The sequence below is a fragment of the Heteronotia binoei genome, chromosome 11 (genome assembly GCF_032191835.1).
Source record: "Heteronotia binoei isolate CCM8104 ecotype False Entrance Well chromosome 11, APGP_CSIRO_Hbin_v1, whole genome shotgun sequence".
NCBI lineage: Eukaryota > Metazoa > Chordata > Lepidosauria > Squamata > Gekkonidae > Heteronotia > Heteronotia binoei.
In genome coordinates, this window is record NC_083233.1 from 57,357,158 (window position 1) to 57,376,037 (window position 18,880).

Sequence of the window (18,880 nt, forward strand, 5' to 3'; positions counted from 1 at the left end):
GGCAGGGCATTGAAAAAAGGCAGATAAAGTAGACGACTTTCCTAGATGAAACGGTGAGACTACCTTGGGTAAAAAGGAAGGGTCAGGCCATAAAATAACTCTGTCATGATAGAAAATAGTGTATGGGGGGTCTGCTCTGAAAGTGCAGATGTCGCTGGCTCTTCTGCCAGAAGTAAGCGCTACCAGTAAAGCTGTCTTCCAGGACAGGAGATGCATAGGAATGGATGCCATGGGTTCAAAAGGTGGCTTCATTAATTGGCTCAGCACAAGAGACAAGCTCCAGGTGGGGTGAAGCTGACAGACTGGAGGATGAAGGTGGAGGATCCTCTTCATGAAGGCTTTGGTAGCATAGTGGGAGAAAACAGTGCACCCTTCGATGTGTGGATGGAATGCAGAGATGGGCACTAAGTGGACCTTCAGAGAAGAGTACGACAGTCCTGCGTTAGAAAGGGATAAGTTGTAGGTCAGGATCTGAGCTATAGTGGAGACTTCAGGCTTGAAATTATGTAGAACAGCATACGCCGAAAAACGTTTCCACTTTAAAGAATGAGAAACTCCCAATCTTTTGGCCCTTTTCCTACTGTCATCAACAGTGGTTAAAATATCATCTGTGGTGGCATTAAAGAGATCCTGTCCATCGAAAGTTAAGTCCTCTATCTTGAATTTGATGTCAGGTTGCAGTGACGAGGACCTGAGCCAGGCATGACGGCGTAGAGCAATCGATGTAGCCATAGTCCTAGATGAGCATGCCACAGCATGAGGTACTGTATTAATTTGCTGCTTGCTGACACGAGAGAGCTCCTGAAGGATGTGTGAAGCTTGCTTCTGTGCTGCATCCGGAAGGGAGGGGACCAAGGTGGTAAGTTGGGAGGTCAGATTGAAAGTAAATGCCGAAAAATAGGCCAAATAATTGTGAATTTTGGAAGTAGCAGTGGTAAGAGAATAGATCTTTCTTCCTAAAGTGTCCAATTTCTTCCCTTCCTTTTCAGGTGGAACTGGGTGTTGTGTTCATTTGGATTTTGAGGACGAATACACGATCATGAAATTTGGTGCCGGATGATTGAAGAGAAATTTTGATTCAGGAGCATGAATTTTGTAGAAGGATTCAACTCGTTTAGATGTCGGTGGCACTGAAGCGGGTTTGTCCCATGCCTCTTTCAAGGCTTCCAAGTGAACTGGAAGCATCAGGAGAAAAGAGCCTGCCGGTAGATCTGCGTGTACTAAATCGTGGACTACACCCGAAACTCTAGGTGCGTCAATAGTCAGTTTAATATTAAGTGAATTTGCCATGTTGGATAGCAAATCTAGGTAAGATTTAGAACCCTCTGAGGGTGATAGGTCAGCAGGTTTAATGATGTCAGAGGCTGGTGAAGGAGGAGCTGACGCTGTAGAATGGGAGGAATCTGATTGTTCTGCTTCAGATTCTTCCTGAGTTTCAATGGGTGTATCAATGGGCTTGGTAGGCATCAATATTTGTTTGGTCAGCAGGGGAGGCTGTTCCGTCTGTTGTTTAGGAGAGACTGAGCACACTGAAGTCGATCTAGCTGGAGACAATGGTTTTGATACTATAGTGTAATGCTTAGGGCGTCAATAGGGACTCTCACGGGGTCGATAAGACACGTCCTCACAGTACCGAGGACGATTCTCACGGTATACATGCTCCCGATGTGGATGATAAAGCACCGCACAGTATCGAGAGTCCTCATGGTACCGAGGGTCTTCACGGTACCAATACTGATGGGAATCAGAGGAAGGTGATCTGTAATATCGGCAGTACCTACGAGGAGATGGTGATCTGGACCGTGATGGGCTATAATAGTAATAGTGTTCCCTATGACAACTTCGAGATCTCTCAGCTCAGACTCGAGTGGATGGCTCTCTCAGTGTCGAGGTTCTCTTACGAGTGGAGATGCGGGTGTCGCTATCTGTTGTTTGCTAGGTGTCTGTCTACTAGGCATCGAAACTTCCCGGAAGGAGTGTGCACCGAAAAGATTAGCACACACTTCTGTGTGAATCTGGAGATTTGGTGTTGAGGATATTTTCTGGCAAAGACCCATGAAGTGATGGGGACCGAGAATGGATATGTATGACCTCGAGAGGTACGGTATTGATCGGCGCTGAGACCTCCGATGAAGTCGGTGCTGTCTGTACCGAGGCCACCGTGTCGACAGTCGGGTGCGATGACGAAGTCATGGTGGGAGACTTCAAAACTGAGAACCTATGGCCCGTCTTAGATTTGGTTTTCGGTGATGCCGAAATCGAAGGATCTTTAGAAGTTGATTCTGTGCAATGTTTCTTTCTAGAATCGTCAGACTTTTTTGAGTGCTTCCCGGACTTAAGCTTGCTGGGAACCGAAGCCATGGAAGCTGCCCGTCGAGCCACTCCCTTTTGAATAGATAGATAAGATGGTGAGGTTTGGGATCCCGCAGTATGGGACATAGTAGGGAGCAGTGATGACTCTAATAAATTACTTCTGAGTCTAGCCGCGCGGTTTTTTCTTGCTTGCTTTCCAAACTGACTACAATGCAGGCAAGTGTTGGTACGATGGGCCTCACCCAGACAAAAAAGGCATAAAGAATATCCGTCTGTGGATGGGATTTTTGAGGTGCATCGAACACACTTCTTGAAAGTGATTTTGTCTTTCCCTTCCATTCACCCAGGGGAGGGGGGGAGGGGGAAGGAAAGGGACGAAGGTAGAAAGAGGGCAGAAAGATAATAACATTTTTTTTTATAACAATACCGGTGAAGTTGAAGAAGGAGACGAAGACAAACGGTGAGGAGAAAGTGCAGGAAAACAGATGAAGATCGCAGTGAATAGAGGAGACTCAGTGAGGTAGGTGTATCCTGGGTGGTGGTAAAGAAGAAACTGAGTGGGTGAAGCACCTCCCTCTCATCTAGGCATGCGCAGTGGATGCCTCCTCCCCAGGACGAGAGGAAGTGTGCGCCATAATTAACGCTCCAAGATTGCTTTGAATTCTTCGAGGTCGCGATCGATCCTGGAGGATAACCCATGTGTGGGACTGCACAGAGACCATAATGAAGATCTGAAACCTCTTCATTAGAAAAGAGTCCAGCAGCATGTTAAAGACTAATACAATCTGTGGTAGGGTAAGAGCTTTCATGAGTCACTGCTCACTTCTTCAGATATCAAATTTTTGTTAGTCTTTAAGGTGCTACTGAACTCTTACTCTTTTCTACAGCTACAGTCTAACATAGCTACTCATCTTGATCTATCTCTCTTCATTAGAGGTGGTGTACCTGAGAATACCACTTGGGAGAGGGGACAACGGGGAAGGAGAATGGGCAAAGAGACAGTGCTGAGCATGCACAAAGACCTTTGATTTGCTACAGACAAAAAAAAGCATACCAGGGCTTAAGACACCAGTATCCAGCAGCTTTGAAACAGACCATCACTTAATAATGCATGCAGGTAGGGGGAAAAGTACAAAAGAAGAAACTCAGGGGCATCATAAGCTTCAGAACCGAAGTTCAGGGTCTTTGAAATACAGGTTCTTTCCTGGAATAGTTTATGCAACTATTCCAAGCACACATTTGTAATCATGGGGGAAAAACTCAACCCTTTCATGCAGTTGTGACACAGAACAAAGATGGGTATAAGCCAGGGGTGGCCACAGTCAAGATGAATATCTTGCCCAGAGTTTTGTTCTTGTTTCAGATGGTTCCAATTGTTCTACCAAAATCTTTCTTTCAACAACTCAATAAAATGGTCATGACATTTATTTGGCAAAATAAGAAGCCAAGGATAAAATTAAAAGTTCTGCAAGATAGTAAATTAAGGGGTGGATTTGCATTACCTGAATGGAGTCTATATTATAAAGCATGCTGTTTAGCCTGGGCTAAAGAGTGGCATGTATTGGAGAATAAAAGATTGCTAATACTTGAAGGTGCACGACTGGTAAAAGGTTGGCATGCGTATATTTGGTATCAGACTCCCCAGAGAAATAGTATTTTCTTGAATCATGAAATAAGAAAAGCAACCTATAAAGTCTGGATGGGAGTCAAAAGTAAATTTTATACTTATACAGCACTTTGGGTATCTTCGGTGGAGGCGGCCACGCATCCAAACTTATATGATTGGGGAAGCTCTTATAATTATGGTACGTTGCTGGATAATGGAAATAACTTAAAATTAGATGGTAACATAATATTGGATTGGTGGGTCAGGTGTCAAGTAAAGTCAAGATATCAATCTGATAAAGAATTAGGCTTCACAAAAAATTTGAAATTAAATAAATTTGATACACTGATCCAAGATTCCCAAAAACTTAACTCAAAAATTTATAATTGGTTATTACAGTTTAAGATGCAAAATGAAATTGTGAAAGAAAGTTGGATAAAATGGCTAGAGGATTTTGGATATACTATTGAATTGGTGGAATGGGAAAAGGTTTGGGAACAAAATGTAAAGTTGACAAAATAATCGGTTTTTAAGGAAAATTTATATAAAATGATGTACGCCGGAAAGATTGGCTAAAATATATCCAAGTTAGACAAATAAATGCTGGAAATGTAGGAAAGTTAAGGGGATGTAGGAAAGTTAAGGGGATGCTTTACCATATATGGTGGGAATGTGAAAGTGCAAAAAAAAATTTGGATCCAAATTAATATCTGGGCTCAAAATTTTTTTAAAAAAAGGTTTAAACACTCTCCGGAATTGTACTTATTGAGTAAATGCAAAGATCAAACTCCTTGTATGAATGGGTGGAAGGGTGGTGGTATGGGTGATGGTAGGATGTTTATGTTTGTATATTAGTATGTTATGTGCTTTTTATAAACAATAAAGAATTAAATTTTTTTTAGAAAGAGAAAAAAAGCCAGGGGAGGCCAACGGTAGCTCTCCAGATGTTTTTGCCTACAGCATGGCCAATGGCAGGGACTGATGGGAGTTGTAGGCAAAAAACATCTGGAGAGCTACCGTTGGCCACCCCTGGTATAAGCTAGGGTTACCCACTGATCAGTGATTAAGTGGAAATAGTCTGGATGTGCTTCTATGCCTTTCAACAGCAGGGTAATATGCAAGATTTCAGCCAGTGAAGCTCTCACAGCATGGAGATGGGCATGAACCTTTGCTAATATCCCATGGATCAAGCCCAGGTGCAGGGGACCACTGAAAAGCTGGCAACCTTGCTGTAAAGTGGCAAGACATTTGCCCAAGAGAAAGTGCTAGTTTTGATTTGGGGACTCAATGTTTTTGAAGAAGGGCGGTATAAGTGGGAACACCAACCATGACCTTGTGTCACACAGCGATCATATAAGTAGACCACAAAGGCAGGCTATTGAAATGTCCATATTGGGTAAGGAAGGTAATATGTAAACTGGTTTTGAGAGAAGAGATAAAGAAATGCAAACTCTGATACGTGAACTGTTAATTCATGTAAATGCTATTAGAGCAAGGCCCATTCTATGCTTCTTAAAGTTAAGTTACACACAAAACACACACCCTGCGTTTCTTCCCTTCGCTCTGACACGAGGTTCAGAGAAATGCAAAGAATCCCACAGGCCTGCAAGACAATTTAGTGAATGCTGAAAACGCTGGCATCGGGCCATGTGTTGGGGGACCAAGTTCTCTTCCACCCCTCTGCCGCTAATCAGATTCTAATCATATTCCGCACGATGCCAGAGGTGTCTACAGCCAATAAGAGGTGATGGCAGGCAGCTGCACTTTGCTGACAGAAGCTGTCAAAATAGCCTTGCAAACAGGGGGTGGGGAGCTTGATGATAATGCGAAAATGAGATACAAAACGAGGGGGTACTGGGGGAGGTGTGGGAATGTAGCTGTTCCTCTCTTTCTGGATAATGATGATGTTTGCTTTGGGAGAAAAAAAAAAGAATTAACCAAATGTTGGGATTTAAGATGCACATAAACACTTCCACATCCCAAACCTTGGAAGGGGGGAGAGTGGCAAAATGGCAGCATCTGCAAACAGCCGTGCAAGGTAGGTCACTATTATTCCCATGTGAGAAACTGAGGTTGAGACACAGCAACTAGCCCAAAACGTGCAAGGGCTTCAATTAATCACAGATGTAAATTTGCCATTGCATGTGTGAAATCCCCCACAAACTACAAATCCGCTTTATTTACAAAATTCAGCAGAATGGAAAGGTTGTACTATTTCTTTTGTGGATGCACAAAGCACCTTACCTTTGGTAGGCCATGGTTATGCCCTATACAGCTTGGGCAAACCACACCAATAACAGGGAACACAGTCAGTGCAGCACAAAGCCAGCTAGAAAACCAGACCATGGCAAGACTAATCCTTTAGAAGCAATTCAACATTTATAAAGTAAAATAAACATTCACAGTTACAACATATATAGTGAACACTCAATGCATACCCATGGGAATATTACATAATACAGCAACACTTCACTGTCCTACAGGTAGGGAGAAATAATCTCAAAAAATAAGTCCCAATCACTCCAAAACAATATTATACTCCAATGAACCTCTGTTAATAGGTGCCTGTTGACTTCTCTGGACCTCGAGACTCTTCTCCCAAAATTGGGGTGCAGGAACCTTGAGCTTGACAGTCATTTTGTCTCTTTGTTGAGAGCCCTGGTTCACCCTGCTATATAGCCTCCTTAAAAATGTTCACAAGACAAAGCCTTCACTGTTTTCAAATATTGCAGTACAAGTTCTTCTAATCAGCTTCTTGTTCAAGGAGACTATATAGCAGAGTGAACCAGGGCTCTCAACAAAGGCAAAATGTTCATCTCCAGGTCCAGAGAAGTCAGCAAGCATCTAATAATAGACGGACACTGGATTATAATATTGTTTTGGAGTGCCTGGGACTTATTTTTTGAGACCATTTCTCTCTACCTGTAGGATGGTGAAGTATTGTTGCATTATGTAATTTTCCTATGGATATGCCTTAAATGCTCACTATATATATTGTAATTGTTAACATGTATTCTACTTTATAAATGTTGTATTGCTTCTAGAGGATTAGTCTTTTTGTCATGGTCTGGCTTTCTAGCTGGCTATACAGCTTGTGTCCAGCCGACTCCCATACAAACCTGTCCAACTGCTAAGGTCATCTTCTGAGATTAGGTGAGTGCCAACCTGAGCAACAGCCTTCTGGATTATGGCACCCAAACTAGGGAACTCTCTCCCCAGGGTTATTTACCAGCCCCCTTCTCTGACTGCCTTCCACCAGGAAGTAAAGACTGTTTTGTATAATCTGGCATTCCTCCAGTGATTCCTTCTTCCTGCTCTATATTTTAATTAATGATGTGCTTTTATAATACATAGTTTAGTTTTGGTTTTGTTTGTATGATGTTTTAACCGTTAGCTGCCTCGGTGGCCTTGATTGGGCAGAAACATAGCATAGGATTCTGAAAATAAAATAAAAAGGAGTGTAGTAAGTGAATAAATCAGCCTCAGACTTTTGAGAAAACCAAAGACTCCCCCCAGGGAAAAAAAAGAAAGTCAGAGGGGATCACAAAGCCCCCTAGTCAACTTTCTCCCTCTCCATTGCTGATCTGCACTTCTCTCCCTGCATCAGTGAATGATGTTCTGAGGGGCTAACGGAATGGAATGAGCCTGTCTTACAACTAGCATCTGTTATTTTGTTAATTTCACTATTCTGCTATTGGATTCTAACTTTGTACCACTTTGCATTATTAACCACTGCCTATCAGCTGTAAGTACTTCTGCTCACTGTACCCCATTTCATTGTCTGAAGAAGTATGCATGCATACGAAAGCTTACATTCTGAATAAAACTCTGTTGGTCTTAAAGGTGCTACTGGACTCCTACTTCGTTCTATCTGTGAGGGAGATTCCTAGAGAATAGGGGGCACTGCTTGGCGGGATGCCATGGAAGCCAAAGCTGTCATTTTCTCCACAGGAACTGATCCCTGTCATCTGGAGAACTCCAGGAAGACTCCTGGCACCTGGAGGTTGGGAACTCTACTCACAATTCCAAGAAACTTTAGGATAATCAGTTTGGGCAGCTAACAGTCAGTGCAGACAGGGTTTGCGGAGAATGGGCAAGTGTACACAGAAGCCAGCCCTCTCCTTCCCTTCCCAGAAAAGTGCTCAGATGGAAGGCAAAAAATCAGCCAGTGCAGCTCCCTTCAAAATGCCATCCTTTTTGGTGCAGAGGCCATGTACCTTCCCCGCCCAACCCTTGCTAGGCTCCACTGGAAGAGACACAACGCAGTCCTGCGTGACAGCATGAAATTAATACCATTTTGGGGGAAGCTGGCAGTGAATAATGAGAGTCTGAAATACCTTGTTTCTTTCGGTTGCCTCTTTAACCCTTGAGCTGCTGCAGCTCTATGGCAAAAACCATGTCCGTTTGGGTAATGTGGAGGGCAGGGAGCAGTGGACAGGGAGCAAGGTTATCTTAGACCTGCTCAACATGCTGCTGCCCAGTCAAAAGAGGAGGCTTTTTTTCTGGAGGCAGCTATTCTAGGTCACATTAAAACAAGCAAACAAAAGCACTGAACATGAAGACATGACCCTGATCCCCACATTATGCATGTGCAAGCATTAAAGAATGGTGGGGACCAGTACTCCCTCTAAGCTGAGTTAGCATGAGCTAGCTCACAGATTTTTAGCCTCGAGCTCACACATTTAGCTCAGGAAGGATGACCCCAAGAGGACACTAATTTAGGCAGTAGCTCACAACTTTAATGCCAGTAGCTCGCAAAGTAAATTTTTTGCTCACAAGACTCTGCAGCTTAGAGGGAACATTGCTGGGGGCTTGGCTGCTTCTGATCATCTTTGCCTTCCTCCTAACTCGGCTTTTGCCTTAGGTCCCCTTCTAACGCTCAGAATACTTTATTCTGTCATGGTTATGTTGGTGATGGACAAACCTGGACATTATTATAAGCGGTTGGGTAGTACACACAGGCAGCATGAGCAGCAGGCAATATCTGCTCGCCCCAAATGGATCCCGTGCCACCAGTTTCTCTGCTGATGTGCACACCATGGGCAGTGCTTTCCCATTTGTACCACAAGCAGGGATCTCTGGTGCAACAAAAAGGCACCGTTTTCATAAATATGTGGAACAAGAGGTGCTGCCTGGAAGCACCTTTTCCTAGTCTCAGGTGCTCAGTGCTAACATGTTCAGGTTTATAACTTCAGGCTTTCCTCTCTGCTTCTGAACAGGAAATCTACAGGAGCAGGCATCATTCTCTCTGTGGTTTGTCTACCTCTAGGACTCAGCCCCTGTCACTCTGTTTGCCTGCTGCTCTGCAAGCAACGGCTGTTTCATATATATAATATATAGAACTCCACCTGCCCCTACCTGCATTTGGGCCTTGTCTATGGGCAGCAAAACTACCTGGGAGCATTTCAATTCTCCAGCCAGCTAGATGAATCCTTTGCCCACTGCCATTTTGATTGCTATCACTGCAGGAGAAAAAAAAATAGCCCTACTTCCAAGTGTTCATTTAATAAAAAAAAAACAACCACAGAGATCAGTTCAGATGCTCTTCTAAAATTTTTTGCTCTAGCCTAGGGTGAAGCAGCTACACAGCACAAAATACGTTCAGCATGAATCCTTGTTCTCTGGAATGAAGCCATGTTATACTGATCTGTGACATGCTGGGTCCCCTCTACTTTCAGAGAGATTTTTCATACCAAAGCTTCTCAAGCTCTAGGTAGGAGAAGTCTGAGTTGCAACCCGAATGGCTTGTTTGGGTGACTCATACTTTCTTTGGCTGGCCTGTTTGACATTACAGGTCAGCTGGAAGCAGCACAGCTGTGATTGTGCTTAGAACCTGGTTTCTCGAGTGCAGTCCCTAAAGAAGAGAGGTGGAAGAAGGGCTGGGGACGAAGAGGGAGGGAATGATGATGATGGATTTATATCCTGCCCTCCACTCCAAATCTTAGAATCTCAGAGCAGCTCACAATCTCCTTTACCTTCCTCCCGCACAACAGACACCCTGTGAGGTAGGTGGGGCTGAGAGAGCTCTCACATCAGCTTCCCTTTCAAGGACAACTCTGCGAGAGCTATGGCTGACCCAAGGCCATTCCAGCAGCTGCAAGTGGAGGAGTGGAGAATCAAACCCGGTTCTTCCAGATAAAGAGTCCACATACTTTACTACTACACCAAACTGGCAGACACACATGGCAAGAAGGCAGACACACACCAAGAGGCAGACATAAACAGAAAGAAGCAATGCAGCAGGCACAGTTAAGGACTGTTGAAGCAGGAATAGAACAGAGCAGGACAAAAAATACAACCAGTTGGGGGCTCTATACAGGTATAATAGAGATCTGGTTCTGCACTATTTTCAAAGGCAAGAAATTCAGATATTTATTCCCCCTCTTTTGTCCCCAAGCAAAGCAGCTTCCAACAGTGTTCTCCCTTCCTCCATTTTATATTCACAGCAACCACACACTGTGACACAGGTCAAGCTGAGAAAGAGAGAGAGAGAGAGAGAGAGATGGGCCCAAGGTCACCTAGTGAATTGACGTGGTAGAATGGAGATTTGGTATCCCAGCTCCTAGTCTAGTTCTGTGCTCTAACCACTACACCACACTGGCTCTCATTACAGAAGGCATGGGGCTGCCACTGAAACCAGAAATATGGCAAGCTCCCCCCCCCCCCCCTAACATGGAGGACCATTCCCTTGACATCTTTACATGGTATGCTTTTCCACCCTCAATGGTGACAGCCAATGATGTGGAGAGAGAGTGAGAAACCATAGCTAAAGGGATGCATCTGTGAGCTATCCCCACCCCAATAAAATTGATACTGAGGATGGCTACAAGACTTATCATATGGTATAGATGTACTCTTTTAGCATAATCCATAATATTTACTATTTTCTTGCATTAATATGAATCTTTAAAGTATTTTTAAGAGCATTAGCTAATGCTTCAAATGAGCCAGATAATCTGAGTGTGGCTAGCCATTAAGAACAAAGTAAATAATCTTTCCACTAGGCATAACCTTTCCACTAGGCAGAATTTGCTAATGTAGATCTCCATTCAAGGTAGGTAAGCTACCGGAGCCACACCCCACCTACCCTTTGAGTTACGTACTGGCTAAGTAACAACAGCCCACAGTTTTACTTGGAGGATCAAATTGCAAAGTAAAGAAACTCCAGTGGCGGGAGGGAGATCCAGTTTGTCAAAACTTTTCTGCTTGATAGCTTAGAAGCGGTCTGAAGTCAGAGCATTTCTCTGTAAAGGGCAATGAAGGGTTCATGCATATTTACAATAACAGGGTTAGGGTTGCCAACCCCCAGTTAGGACCTGGAGACCCCCTGGAATTACAACTGATTTCCAGACTCTGGGCCTCTTTGTAATCAGTTCTCCTAGAGAAAATTGCTGCTCTGGGCTGTGGGCTTTAAGCATTCTACCCTGCAGAGATCCCTTCCCTCTCCAAACTCCTCCTTCCCAGGGCTCCACTGCAAATCTCCAGGAATCTCCCAACCTTAAGTTGGCAACTTTGCTGCAGATATTGCCACAAAAGTTACCCATGTCTATTTTAGCTGCTCTTAGCTCTCAAATCTTTGTTTCTCCATCCCAATCCAAACACCCAATAACAATATTCAAAGTATACAAAACACAAAAGAGGCCAAAGTATGCAGATCTATTAAACTTGGTAGCTAGCAGAACACAGAATGTCCAGTGTCCAATAGGCCATGACTCACATGCAGAAGGGCCCGTGTTCAATCCTGGGCATCTCCAGATACCAAGCAGCAGGTGATGCAAAAGCCTGAGATCTTGGGCGATTGATGTCAATCCAAGTAGACAACACTGACCTTGGTGGTCTGATTCAATATAAAACAGCTTCCTTTGTTCACTGAAATAGCTGTGGAAGAATATTCGCCTAACTGACTTAATAAAGTGGTAGCAACAAAGAATAGGAAGGGGTGAGGAGGTAGTCATATACAATGATTTGATGAGTGTATGTGTGGGGTCAGAGTGAGCAAAAAATTGCAATCATTGAAGTTATAGCAAATATAATCATGATTGTGGGAATTTAAAGAGACGGGAGTGCCAATCACAGTAGACAGTCAGATGCTCTGGGAAGGTCACAAGCAGGCTATGAAGGCTGCAGCTCTTCACCATTTGCCCCCGACAACTGATATTTAGAGGTATTCTGCCACCAAACACCGAGGCTCCATTTCCTCCAACAGCAGTTTTAATGAAATTAAAGCAAGTGCTGATGCACTTGTCAATCATCCCTCTGCAATTGGGCTTGCACCTTACAACAACAGGAGGGAAAAGGCTTTCATCTTAGTGGCTGTAAACACAGCCTGCACCTTTTGTTCCTTTTATACCCTCCAAATGAAAAGGACGAGTATTTTTTTTTAAAAAACAGAATAATACAGAATGAACATGCAGGAAGGATTCTCAGGGGTTTGAATCTTGCGGCTATAACCTAGAATACAGGACAATGTCTAAGCTGCAACAGTTTGTGCATCACATCTGCACACTCCCCCTTATCACTCATCCATTCTTTCTCACTCAAAATCTAAATGCAGATACCTAGTCAAGCCAGAATCTGTACCTCCACCAATGAGTTTCTAAGCTGGGATCTCCCTATGTAGCTTACAGTGCAATTCTACACAGAATCTAAATCCATTGATTTCAAGCCCATTCAAATCAATGGGCTTAGGCTGAGATAACTGCACAGGGTTGCACCATCAGACACTTGCTTCCAAACCACGGGGGGGGGGGGGGAGCCAAAGGATTCATTAAAATTTTGCTCAGTGTGAAGAATCAATCTTTTGATGGAATGATTTCATTATGCACTGCAACTGTCTTAACTATTGCATGAGTCGTCCAGTGTAAGTGGCCAAATTCTGCCCCAAGGCCTCACTCTCCATACTGGACTGTAAAGGGTTAAAAGAGCCCTTTGGCTGCATTAGGCCTCCACACAAGTGAATCTGTGAGTGGAGCTAAGTTGCCAGCCCTTGCTCAGCTCAAAATGCAGTCTGTAATAAAAAGTTAGATGCTGCCTAAAGAATCTGAGAAAGATACCTCAGTAATTCTGAAATCTCTCTTCCCTCGCCTTTCCCCTTCTGTTTTGCATTCAGCAGATCCTCAGGCAAGGGCCTTGCCTTTGTTTTGCTTCCTTTGGGCAGCAGCTAGCACTCTGAACTGCTTAGCAAACAACAGCGCTGCTTCTGTGGCTGGCGAGACAGTAGCTCAGAAAAAAAACAATACACCACACTTTGCTTATAGGCAATGCATACGTGCATTGCACAGACATGGATCTTAGAAGATGCATTCCTTCCTACGTATCAGAGAAGCAACGAATTCTCATAGGACAGCTTATTTGTTTGGGGTTTTTTTAGCAGCCACTCACCCAAAGGGTCTTGTGGTGCCTTACAACATTAAAACCAACAAGGTAAGAAAATAGCATAAAACCCAATAACAAGTATAAAATATAAACACGTGGCTATCACCATACCACTATTAAAACAGCCCAATATGTGGCAACCCTCCAAAAGCCAACCTAAATGACTCAGCTTCGCATGCCCTGCAGAAACTAAGCACATCTGACAGGGCACAGGTATTGTCTGAGAGTGCATTCCATAGGCTAGGGGCCACAACCGAGAAGGTAACAGCTAACTGAGCCATCCTGGGGTCAGGCACCTGCAAGAGACCCCTAGATGATGTCTGAAGGAAGCAGGCCTGCAGCCAGGATTTTAAAAGTTGGGGGAGGGCATGTTATAAAGTTGGGGGGCTCTTAGCATCTCCCCTCCCCTGGCCACCGCTGCTGTGACTAAGGCTGTCTGATGCAGGTTGCCTGACCTTCCTTCCTTCCTCCCCCACCCCCCACGCTGCTGATACTGCTTGACGGGCTGCAGGAGTGAAAGCTGAGAGGCCAAGGGCCACCCCCTTCCTCCTCTGTGATTTAAATTGCGTGGAAGTGGTACCCAGGAACAGGAACCTGAGTTGGGGCACACAACAGGAAGTTGGCTACAGGCCTACAAGGAAGTGTGGGGGATTGTAACGGGAGAGGAGGTCCTGTAGGTATGAGGGTCTCAGATTGTTGAGAGAGATAAGATCATACATCTTTTTAGTGAAATAATTGATTCTCACAATTTTTAAAGACAGAATGCTGCAGCCCTAATAAAGAATCATTCATCCTCAACAGGAAAAAGTCATCAGTCTATCAGCACAGAAGAATTCAGGGGTTTTCCTAGGGGGGGATTGTTCTGTCAGCTGCATTCCTGTTTTTAGTTGCACTCCTGACTTTTGTATTTCCCCCACAAAGACAAGGACATCAACCCTTGAACCCAGAAGAAAATGTTTGTATGATTTGTGTTTTCTGCTTTCTCAACCTCTTCTTCTCATTTTAAGTGTGCATTGCTGATAATGACAAGAGCATTTCCTTTGGCAAAAATAAAAAAGAGAGAAATGTGTGTATGCAAGGGCATCTCTCCATACAGAACATGTGCTTTCCTGACCCAAACAGGCAGTAATTTCCTAGGAAACAGGTTAAGGCAACAGAAGCTGCATTTCTCAGAAGTAGCTTCTGATGGCATGAATCAACAGAGTTCCACCCACTTTGCCTCCCACCCCAAACCCAGCCTTATAACCTCCATGGGCAGCCCAGCCAACCAATGCCTAGCAAAGACATTATAGGAAGCAGTTCAACAGCAGCTCCCCTCTTGACTCTCATCTCCAGCAAAGGCTAACAGTGCCCCCTGCAGGCTTGACTGAAGAAGAGCAAGCAACCCAAGCAACCTTTGTATGCAACCCTTGTATACATGAGACTGCTACAAAGCTACCAGGAGGAGCTGAAACGAGACCCTGGAAATCAAGAGAGGCTGCCTACTCTAAAGTAATGTTCACTTCTGAATCCACAGAGTTGCTTGTAAGAGAAAGGGTTATAAGCACTATATATAATTTAAAACGGTTTTTATCTTCAATTTTTGCCTCCCTAGACATGATTTATGGACAAGTCTTGAAGGAGTGCACTCTCCAAAATCATGTATAGAGAATGTTTTGATGGGGTTGTAGGGGTGTCAAAATGTGGCCAGGGGCCAAATCAGGCCCCCGGAGGGCTCTTATTAGGCCCCCAAGCAACTGGCTGTCACCTGCTTCCTTCTCCCTCTCTCTTTCTTCTTTCTGCATCACAGCTTGCTTTGCCAGGCTTGCTCAATCGCACAGGAAAGGAAAGGTCCCCTGTGCAAGCACCAGTCGTTTCTGACTCTGGGGTGACGCTGCTTTCACAATGTTTTCACGGCAGACTTTTTACAGGGTGGTTTGCCATTGCCTTCCCCAGTCATCTACACCTTCCCCCCCAGCAAGCTGGGTACTCATTTTACCGACCTTGGAAGGATGGAAGGCTGAGCCAACCTGGAGCCAGCTACCTGAAAACCCAGCTTCCACTGGGGATCGAACTCAGGTCGTGAGCAGAGCTTAGGACTGCAGTACTGCAGCTTTAACACTCTGCACCACGGGGCTGTTAAAATCACACAGGAACTACAGAGCAAAACCTCTGTTTTCTCCATTGCCTGAGGTTCCTCCCTTGGGGAGGAAGTGGGGAGGCAGAGCTTGTTTTTTTATTCTCTCTCAATCACGCAGCAGAGCTACTGAGCCAAGCCTCTCTTTCTTCTATTGGCTGAAACTCCTCTCTCTCCTGGTCCCCTGGGGAAGGAAGGAAAGAGCCAGAGCTTCCTTTGTCCAGTTCCCTAGATTGCATGGAAGCGATACAAAGAAAGCACCCTTAAGACCAATGAGTGCTAATGTTTTAAGCATGTTTTATTTTAAGCATTTTAAAAATCTTTTGTGTTTGTCTGTGTTCTTTATAAAGTTTATATCTCCACTGCCTGGCATTACATTCTATGACACACATGACCCGGCCCAACAAATGAGTTTCACACCCCTGACACAGGGTCGGTGGCCACTACAGAAGGCTTTCTATTTCTCTTCCCCTGCCCCCACCAACCTGGGGCTGTGGCTCGGTGGTAGAGCATCTGCCTGGCATGCTGAATGTCCAAGGTTCAATCCCCAGTTAAATTAACCAGGTGATAGTTGATGTGTAAGGCCTCAACCTGAGACTTTTGGAGCTGTTGCTTGTCTGAGTATACAATACTGACCTTCATGGACCAAGGGCCTGATTCAGTAGAAGGCAGTTTCATATTAAATTTCAGGACTTTGGCCATTTCTCATAGGTCTAAGAAGGGGTAATAGACTTTTAATAGATTCAGGTGGGTAGCCATGTTGGTCTGAAGCAACAGAACAAAGTTTGGGTCCAGTGGCATCTTTAAGACCAACAAAGTTAAATTAAATTAAAAATAAAATTAAAGAATTAAACTTTGCCTTAAAGGTATCACTGGGCTCAAACTTTGTTCTAGACTTCTAATGTTTTATTATTAATACCTCACTTTTCTCTCCAGTGGGGACCCAAAGCAGCTAACAGTATCATTCTTCTCCTCCTGCAATTCATCCTTGCAACAGGTGTGTTTCACTGAGAGAGAGAACTACTGGCCCAAGGTCAACCTATTAACATACATGGGACTGCTACAAAGCTACCAGGAGGAGCTGGAATGAGAGCCTGGAAATCAAGAGAGGCTGCCTACTCTGAAGTAATGTTCACTTCTGAATCCACATGGGAACTTGAATCTGCATCTTCCAGATGGTAGCCTAGCACTTTGACCACTATGCTATGTTGGCTCTTGTAACACCAGGGAATCTGTAAATAGATCCCCAGCTTAAAAATAAACAAAAAAACCCCCTTTAAATCACAGAGTATCATGTTTGTATCGAAACCACAGCACAGGTTCTGGTCTGACCTTCTGAGGCAACAGAAAACAATTCCACACCATCCTTTATATCAGGGGTGGCCAAAGGTAGCTCTCCAGATGTTTTTTGCCTACAATTCCCATCAGCCCCAGCCACTGGCCATGCTGGCTGGAGCTGATGGGAGTTGTAGGCAAAAAACATCTGGAGAGCTACCGTTGGCCACCCTTGCTCTATATGACGGCCCTTCAAGAACTTGAAGATGGTGATCATATCACCTCTCAGTCGTCTTCTCACCAGGCTAAACATACCCAGCTCCATCAGACTTTCCTTTTAAGACTTGGTCTCCAGACCCCTCACTGTCTTTGTTGCCCTCCTCTGGACATGTTCCAGCTTGTCTATATCCTTTTTAAATTGTGGTGCCCAAAACTGAACACAGTACTTCAGGTGAGATCTAACCAGGGCAGAGTAAAACAATACCATCACTTTGTGTGATCTGGACATTATACTTCTGTGGATACAGTCCAAAATCACATTTGCCTTTTTAGTTACGCATCACACTGCTGACTCATGTTCAGTGTACAGTCCAGTAAGACTCCTAGATCCTTTTCACCTATACTACTGACAAGTCTCCCCATCCTATTTTCACCCCCATCATGCAATTTTCATGTTCTAAACTGCCTTCTCCTCAGCACCTGGATTCTTTGCCCTATGGAGGAATCACACAGGTTCTTTCCTTGACATGACAACCAACAGTGTGACTGGGAATTCAGCTCTTGAAAGCATCATGGGGGAAAGACTTAACTCCCCTTCACTGTGGCCTCAATCCAAATCAGGATCTCCTGTATTTGAAGTTAACAGCAAGAGATTTAATTAGTGGATCGTCATTTCTAATCTAGCTAACATCTACCATCTTACAAGGGCTGTATTTGACTTTCATTGTTCTATTGGCCACTCAGTGGTTTTCTACCTCCCCCCCACAATTTAATTTTAACTGGCTGTTATGCATTATAGGTGTTTTAAAGTTAACAATTAAAGATCCAATTCCAAACTCAAATTCTAGCTCCGTGTAGGCAAAGCATAATGCTGGCCTAAGGCAGGCATGTATACTTCTCTCTTAGTTTCGAAGCCAACCACTGTTCATGTTACATTTGCACCACCATTTTCGTTAACTCTAATAAAAATGAAAGCACAGTTTGCAACCATGATGTTAACTGTGTTTGGGGCTTATCATGGTTAACGAAAATGCAGTTATAACAATGACTACAGGGAAGGATTTTCAAGAGAGGCTGTGCCTCTGTGGCAGAGCACACACTTTGCATGTAGAAGGTCCCAAATTCAGTCCTGGGAATCTCTAAATAAAGAATTTTAGCTCTCAGGTATCAGGAAAGAGTTTCGCTTTCTGAGGCCTGAAAGAGACAGTAATAATACTGAGCCAGACACACTAGTCATCTCATTGGTACAAGGCAAATTCTATGTTCACAGCTAATTCCAAAACAGTAAGGAGGAGGAATAGGACCCAAGATCCTTGCGAAGAGGGGAACAGGACCCAAGATCCACGGTTGGGATAGTGTTACGAATGCACTGAACCACGAAAATTCACAATACATATCTCAAGCATTGGGTTACATCACATCACAACTTTTAAAACTACATATTTTACAATTGTGGTCATTTCATTCATAACTTGAACCCTTTTGAAGAAATCTTAACAGAGACCCCATTTCACTATTTTTGAGAACATGCTGAGGGGTGTCATTGCCAGATTTAAATCTGCCTTTGTCAGAACCAAGCAGAGATTTGAATGGATGGGTCATCATATAAGAATGAAAGAGCAACACACCAAGGAACCATCCAGTCCGGTATCCTGTTTCCAACACAGTTCAGCCTTTGGGAAGCCTGCAAGCAGGGCCTGAGGACAATAAAGCTAATCTAATCTAGGGGTCATCACTGTATCTTTTGGCAACATCTTTTATACACTTATAAAGCATCAAGTAGGGAAGCGCTGCTTTTTGTCTGTAGCAGACCTGCCCCTAGTCAGTATCACTGAGTGACCTTGAGTTCTAGTGTTACAACAAGGAGAGAAATATCTCCCATGCCATTATTTGTAATTTATTCATACTCAAATATTTGACAAATAGCCTTAAAATATTTCAACTTCCCTCTCAAAGAAGGGGCTCCAACACTCCAT

General features: G+C 44.0%; 1 protein-coding gene across 1 annotated transcript in view; it reads right to left on the reverse strand.

The window, feature by feature from the left end:
• Positions 1-18,880, reverse strand: part of RBM19 (RNA binding motif protein 19) — a 131,794-nt gene that overhangs the window by 74,699 nt on the left and 38,215 nt on the right. The gene's annotated exons all lie outside the window — the stretch shown is intronic.